Source organism: Oncorhynchus mykiss, chromosome 22 (genome assembly GCF_057628025.1).
Source record: "Oncorhynchus mykiss isolate SJ-2025 chromosome 22, ASM5762802v1, whole genome shotgun sequence".
Classification (NCBI taxonomy): Eukaryota; Metazoa; Chordata; class Actinopteri; order Salmoniformes; family Salmonidae; genus Oncorhynchus; species Oncorhynchus mykiss.
Genome location: NC_143043.1, coordinates 23,823,347 through 23,831,948, shown reverse-complemented (window position 1 = coordinate 23,831,948; position 8,602 = coordinate 23,823,347).

The following is an 8,602-nucleotide window of genomic DNA, read 5'->3' as shown; positions in this document are numbered from 1 at the left end:
GTTGGAGTAACTAAAACTCGTTTTTCAACCGCTCCACAAAATTCTTGTTAACAAACTATAGTTTTGGCAAATCCGTTGTCATGCACAAAGTAGATGTCCTAAGTAATTTTTCCAACAATTGTTTACAGATGGATTATTTCACTTATCACTGTATCACAAATCCAGTGGGTCAGAAGTTTACATACACTAGAGTTGACTCTGCCTTTAAACAGCTTGGAAAATTCCAGAAAATGATGTCATGGCTTTATAAGCTTCTGACAGGCTAATTGACATAATTTGAGGCAATTGGAGGTTTTTCTGTAGATGTATTTCAAGGCCTACCTTCAAACTCTGTGCCGCTTAGCTTTACATGGGAAAATCAAAGGAAATCAGCCAAGACCTCAGAAAAAAAAATGGTAGACCTCAACAAGTCTGGTTCATCCTTCGGAGCAATTTCCAAACGCCTGAAGGTACCACATTCAGCTGTACTAACAATAGTATGCAAGTATAAACACCATGGGACCACGCAGCCGTCATACCGCTCAGGAAGGAGGCTCGTTCTGTCTCCTAGAGGTGAATGTACTTCGGTGCGAAAAGTGCAAATCAATCCCAGAACAACAGCAAAGAACCTTGTGAAGATGCTGGAGGAAACCGGTACAAATGTATCTATATCCACAGTAAAACGAGTCCTATATCGACCTAACCTGAAAGGCCGCTCAGCAAGGAAGAAGCCACTGCTCTAAAACCGCAATCAAAAAGCCAGACTACGGTTTGCAACTGCCCATGGGGACAAAGATCGTACTTTTTAGAGAATTGTCCTCTGGTCTGATGAAAGAAAAATAGAACTGTTTGGCCATAATGACCATCATTATGTTTGGAGGAAATAGGGGGAGGCTTGCAAGCCGAAGAGCACCATCCCAACCGTGAAGCACGAGGGTGGCAACGTCATGTTGTGGGGGTGCTTTGCTGCAGCAGGGACTGGTGCACTTCACAAAATAGATGGCTTCATGAGGAAGTAAAATTATGTGGATATATTGAAGCAACATCTCAAGACATCAGTCAGGAAGTTAAAGCTTGGTTGCAAATGGGTCTTCCAAATGGACATTGACCCCAAGCATACTTCCAAAGTTGTGACAAAATGGCTTAAGGACAGCAAAGTCAAGGTATTGACAAGGTATTCACAAAGCCCTGACCTCAATCCTATAGAACATTTGTGGGCAGAACTGAAAAAGCGTGTGCGAGCAAGGAGGCCTACAACCTGACTCAGTTACACCATCTCTGTCAGTAGGGATGGGCCAAAATTCACCCAACTTAATGTGGGAAGCTTGTGGAAGGCTACCCGAAACATTTGACCCAAGTTAAATAATTGAAAGGCAATGCTACCAAATACTAATTGAGTGTATGTAAACTTCTGACGCACTGGGAATGTGATGAAAGAAATTAAAGCTGAAATAAATCATTCTCTCTACTATTGTTCTGATATTTCACATTCTTAAAATATAGTGGTGACCCTAACTTACTACAATTAAATGTCAGGAATTGTGAAAAACTGAGTTTAAATGTATTTGGCTAAGGTGTATGTAAACTTCTGACTTCAACTGTGGAGGGCAATCAATTAAACAATCATACATGAGGCCATCTATTATGACATTTCTATCATGGCTGTGATGTGGACATAGCCAGGAGGCAAAGCCACTGTGTTCCAGATCTAATTTTTATATTTTAATATTGCAACAATGTTGCAAGGGTCAGAGATGATGTCGAGATACTTTTTACGGTGGAGATCAAGTTTGTAAATTGCATGGCTGGACAGTGGATCTCTAAAAGTAGTAGTGTGTTGCTAGGGATTGACGTAAAAGATGACACTTTTTACAAGTGTTCCGGCCATGTGTATGTTGTCTAGTATATCATGGGCACGATAGGCTCTAACAATGGGAATTCCAAATCACCCTTTGTATAATTCATTGTTAGGTATGGGATGTGACTGACATGCAAAACAGTCTTCACACCTTGTAGTTTTACTCATAAGTCCATATTTTCATTGGAGTTACCCATTCCCCCCACCAGAAACTTTTTCAAACATGTGTTCAGAGACCGCAAAACAGGAGAATGGGACGAGGCATAGGTCTCCATCGGGAAGTGATACCGCATCAGAAAGTTATGTCAAACAGACAACAGGTGATGATGCCAGCATTAGCCACATAGGGATTTTTTCCCAAGAATTCCGGATGGAGCCAATGCTTTTTCAACAGGAGTTATCCGTTGCCAGACAACAGTGGTGATTGTCTGACAAACCCCCGCACAAATAATATTTTTACGTATGCAACATGCTGCGAACTTGTACGAAAAAAGTAGAAGGAAACCTTTTTCCTACCTCTGGGCTATTTCTGTCCTTCAGGAGAATTGAAGCCACCAGAAAATATCAATGTCTGTGTGTACATGGTCACATAGTCCTCTTGACAAGTGAGGACATAGTCCTCAAGACAATTTGGAACCAGACCACTTACACACAAGTGGGAAAGATGGGATTGAGACTGCAGAGGTGATGTCTGCTCAAACAGAGTACTAGTGCCTGATTTGTCACTTGGGTGAGGTAGTTAGTCTTGGTCTCAACTTATTTAGCTATTGTCAAAGGGGAGCACAATTTGGTGCACCACTTGGTGTTTGTAGATTTTGCCCTAATGTAAGATACCTTCGACACAAGGAAATTAGACCACAATTCAAAATAGAAAGTCAATATCAGCTCTCATGCATTAGTTATTTTTGTTGTTTAAATTTTCACCCCCTTTTTCGTGATATTGTTTCATCGCTGCAACTCCCCAACGGGCTTGGAAGAGGCAAATGTCATGAGTCATGCGTCCTCCGAAACATGACCCGCCAAGCCGTGCTTCTTACCACCCGCTTGCTTAACCCGGAAGCCAGCTACACCAATGTGTCAGAGGAAACACTGTTTAACTGATGACCGAAGTCAGCCTGCAGGCGCCCGGGCTGCCACAAGGAGTGGCTAGAGCGCGATGAGCCAAGTAAAGCCCCCTCCGGCCAAACCCTCCACTAACCCAATTGTGCACCGCCCTATGGGACTCCCGGTCACGGCCAGGTTGTGGGATCAAACCCCAGGTTGTAGCTCTTAAGTGCTTCAGTTTTGCTTGGTCGGTAGCTACTGTAGGTCGCCGTTGGCCAATTGGTTGAGAAAACCCCCCTGAGCATTCAGATTCCCCCAACACTGTAGCAGGACAAATAGAGAGTGCGCTGAGAAACGATAGCCTCATTTACAGTGCCTTGCGAAAGTATTCGGCCCCCTTGAACTTTGCGACCTCTTGCCACATTTCAGGCTTCAAACATAAAGATATAAAACTGTATTTTTTTGTGTAGAATCAACAACAAGTGGGACACAATCATGAAGTGGAATGACATTTATTTGATATTTCAAACATTTAAAAAAAATCAAAAACTGAAAAATTGGGCGTGCAAAATTATTCAGCCCCTTTACTTTCAGTGCAGCAAACTCTCTCCAGAAGTTCAGTGAGGATCTCTGAATGATCCAATGTTGACCTAAATGACTAATGATGATAAATACAATCCACCTGTGTGTAATCAAGTCTCCGTATAAATGCACCTGCACTGTGATAGTCTCAGAGGTCCGCTAAAAGCGCAGAGAGCATCATGAAGAACAAGGAACACACCAGGCAGGTCCGAGATACTGTTGTGAAGAAGTTTAAAGCCGGATTTGGATACAAAAATATTTCCCAAGCTTTAAACATCCCAAGGAGTACTGTGCAAGCGATAATATTGAAATGGAAGGAGTATCAGACCACTGCAAATCTACCAAGACCTGGCCGTCCCTCTAAACTTTCAGCTCATACAAGGAGAAGACTGATCAGAGATGCAGCCAAGAGGCCCATGATCACTCTGGATGAACTGCAGAGATCTACAGCTGAGGTGGGAGACTCTGTCCATAGGACAACAATCAGTCGTATATTGCACAAATCTGGCCTTTATGGAAGAGTGGCAAGAAGAAAGCCATTTCTTAAAGATATCCATAAAAAGTGTCGTTTAAAGTTTGCCACAAGCCACCTGGGAGACACACCAAACATGTGGAAGAAGGTGCTCTGGTCAGATGAAACCAAAATTGAACTTTTTGGCAACAATGCAAAACGTTATGTTTGGCGTAAAAGCAACACAGCTGAACACACCATCCCCACTGTCAAACATGGTGGTGGCAGCATCATGGTTTGGGCCTGCTTTTCTTCAGCAGGGACAGGGAAGATGGTTAAAATTGATGGGAAGATGGATGGAGCCAAATACAGGACCATTCTGGAAGAAAACCTGATGGAGTCTGCAAAAGACCTGAGACTGGGACGGAGATTTGTCTTCCAACAAGACAATGATCCAAAACATAAAGCAAAATCTACAATGGAATGGTTAAAAAATAAACATATCCAGGTGTTAGAATGGCCAAGTCAAAGTCCAGACCTGAATCCAATCGAGAATCTGTGGAAAGAACTGAAAACTGCTGTTCACAAATGCTCTCCATCCAACCTCACTGAGCTCAAGCTGTTTTGCAAGGAGGAATGGGAAAAAAATTCAGTCTCTCGATGTGCAAAACTGATAGAGGCATACCCCAAGCGACTTACAGCTGTAATCGCAGCAAAAGGTGACTCTACAAAGTATTAACTCAAGGGGGCTGAATAATTTTGCACACCCAATTTTTCAGTTTTTGATTTGTTAAAAAAGTTTGAAATATCCAAAAAATGTCGTTCCACTTCATGATTGTGTCCCACTTGTTGTTGATTCTTCACAAAAAAATACAGTTTTATATCTTTATGTTTGAAGCCTGAAATGTGGCAAAACGTCGCAAAGTTCAAGGGGGCCGAATACTTTCGCAAGGCACTGTATATGGAAAATAGGTTTCTTCTTTGAGCACAGGTAATAGGTTCCTGCTTGAAAAAAATAACCTACCCAAAACAAACAATAAATACAGCACTAGAAGATGCCAATGGAGATCTACATTCAATCAGCCTTATTCCACCAACAGAAAATCTATTTCAGGGACCGGCACTTAAATGAGTAATTTTAGTATGGTATTGTTTGGGCAAACTGGGACAAAACAAGGCTCTGACTTATACATTTACTGTGACAGAAGGAACAGATTTGTTTTGTTGACATTGCAGGAATTCTGTGTGGGGTAAGAAATTAAAAAATGTTATCGGAAATAACTAAATGTTTTGTGTTGGTTGTTATTTTAATGGGATTTACATCAAGTTGTTTCAAATGAATTTTAGATATATGTGATTGATTGTATACATTGTATGCCTAAAAGTAAGTACAAACCATGTTGATGTTCCATGGAATCTAGTTTCAGGCTTGGTAGTTTACTCCTGCAAAATTATCCATAATTATTTGTTTTAAGTGTTTTTAATGAGCATTGTATTTAATAAACATTTTTTTGATAACTTATAGTATAGAACACAGGAATCTAGTTTTTGGTTTGGATTAAATTACCAGCCTAGCTAGATCTTCATCTCAAAAGATACAGATATAGCAGCAACCTTCTTTCATTATACAGAAGGATTCCTCAGACGTTTTTCACAGATTAACCTCTTATGGCTGCATCCCTTGTTCTCAATTTCCGCCTGAAGACATACCCTAATCTAACTGCCTGTAGTTCAGCCCCAGAGGCAGGGATATGCATTTTCTTGGTATCATTTGAATGGAAACATTCTGAAGTTTGTGGAAATGGTAATTGAATGTAGGAGAATATAACACAGTAGATCTGGTGGAAGGAAATAGAAAGAAAGAGCATACGTTTTCTGTTTTTTATTGTTGTAGCATCATCTTTCACATGTACTAGAATAGACACACAGTCAGATAGGATGCTGGAGATAGTTTTTTGGATAACACAAGAGGGCAACTGTAGGTGTGCAAAGTTTCAGACTGATAACTTCAGGAATGGGTGAGCTACATGACATTTAGCATGAAGTCACCCAGGTGTCCCACACAAGTTGCCCAAATGTACCCAAGTGGCCGAATTGGTGAAATGACCTATAACTATATACAACAGTGCAAATAACTATATACAACATATCAAAAAGTAATTCTAACACACACACAAAAAAACGTGTTTAAATTTTTTCTTTTAAATAAATATTTAAAAAAACAGTACACCCTTTGGAAGTCCTCTACACAATATTTTGCTGCCTGTGCCATGTCCAATAGCAGTCTCTTTCTGATGTAAAGCAGAGGCAAACTGAACAAGTGGCGCAGGTCATGTGACACAGAACACAACAACATCTCCATGCTGTGCCCTTTTGGCCCTGAGGCACAATCATGCCTGCAGTAATGATCGGTGGCATATGAACACCACTGGAGGCAGGAGTAGAGGGGGCAGAGGTAGAGCGGGCAGCTTGGCACCGGGGGCTCCCAGTCGGAGTCGCTATCACTGTGAAAGAAAACATTTAAAAAAATATTTGTATTGTATGAGCCTTTTATCATCACATAAAATAAGCAGATACAGTGCCTTGCGAAAGTATTCGGCCCCCTTGAACTTTGCGACCTTTTGCCACATTTCAGGCTTCAAACATAAAGATATAAAACTGTATTTTTTTGTGAAGAATCAACAACAAGTGGGACACAATCATGAAGTGGAACAACATTTATTGGATATTTCAAACTTTTTTAACAAATCAAAAACTGAAAAATTGGGCGTGCAAAATTATTCAGCCCCTTTACTTTCAGTGCAGCAAACTCTCTCCAGAAGTTCAGTGAGGATCTCTGAATGATCCAATGTTGACCTAAATGACTAATGATGATAAATACAATCCACCTGTGTGTAATCAAGTCTCCGTATAAATGCACCTGCACTGTGATAGTCTCAGAGGTCCGTTAAAATCGCAGAGAGCATCATGAAGAACAAGGAACACACCAGGCAGGTCCGAGATACTGTTGTGAAGAAGTTTAAAGCCGGATTTGGATACAAAAAGATTTCCCAAGCTTTAAACATCTCAAGGAGCACTGTGCAAGCGATAATATTGAAATGGAAGGAGTATCAGACCACTGCAAATCTACCAAGACCTGGCCGTCCCTCTAAACTTTCAGCTCATACAAGAAGAAGACTGATCAGAGATGCAGCCAAGAAGCCCATGATCACTCTGGATGAACTGCAGAGATCTACAGCTGAGGTGGGAGACTCTGTCCATAGGACAACAATCAGTCGTATATTGCACAAATCTGGCCTTTATGGAAGAGTGGCAAGAAGAAAGACATTTCTTAAAGATATCCATAAAAAGTGTTGTTTAAAGTTTGCCACAAGCCACCTGGGAGACACACCAAACACGTGGAAGAAGGTGCTCCGGTCAGATGAAACCAAAATTGAACTTTTTGTCAAAACGTTATGTTTGGCGTAAAAGCAACACAGCTGAACACACCATCCCCACTGTCAAACATGGTGGTGGCAGCATCATGGTTTGGGCCTGCTTTTCTTCAGCAGGGACAGGGAAGATGGTTAAAATTGATGGGAAGATGGATGGAGCCAAATACAGGACCATTCTGGAAGAAAACCTGATGGAGTCTGCAAAAGACCTGAGACTGGGACGGAGATTTGTCTTCCAACAAGACAATGATCCAAAACATAAAGCAAAATCTACAATGGAATGGTTAAAAAATAAACATATCCAGGTGTTAGAATGGCCAAGTCAAAGTCCAGACCTGAATCCAATTGAGATTCTGCGGAAAGAACTGAAAACTGCTGTTCACAAATGCTCTCCATCCAACCTCACTGAGCTCGAGCTGTTTTGCAAGGAGGAATGGGAAAAAATCTCTCGATGTGCAAAACTGATAGACATACCCCAAGCGACTTACAGCTGTAATCGCAGCAAAAGGTGGCGCTACAAAGTATTAACTTAAGGGGGCTGAATAATTTTGCACGCCCAATTTTTCAGTTTTTGATTTGTTAAAAAACGTTTGAAATATCCAATAAATGTCGTTCCACTTCATGATTGTGTCCCACTTGATGTTGATTCTTCACAAAAAAATACAGTTTTATATCTTTATGTTTGAAGCCTGAAATGTGGCAAAAGGTCGCAAAGTTCAAGAGGGCCGAATACTTTCGCAAGGCACTGTATGTATTGTATAGAGCAGAGGGAACAGTCATTAAGGTGAAGTGCTGTTCCAATCAACTCCAGCCATTGTTGTGGGCCTGCCCTCCCCCGAACAGCACCCAATGGCTATTTCATATGGAAATAGAGAGGAGTAGCAGGCGCAGTGGCCATGTGTGTGTTTGCTGTTCTACTCCATCCCATTTGAATAAAAAAATGGAAAACAAATGTTCCTTTTGTTCCATAAAGATATTTTTTATATCCAAATACCAAATACCTAACGCACCAAATACCGTTAGTTTGGTGCGTTATGCCCAGGAATCCACAGGAAAGAGCAGTCACGTCAACGTAGACAAAAATTCCAAATTATATCCATAATGTCCACAGAAAAATGTCAAACGTTTTTTATAATCAATCCTCAGGGTGTTTTTCAAATATCTATTAGATAAAATATCAGCCGGGACAGTTGGCTTTTCACTAGGACCGGGAGTAACAATGGCCGCCTTTCTCTTTTGCGCACAACTCACTCT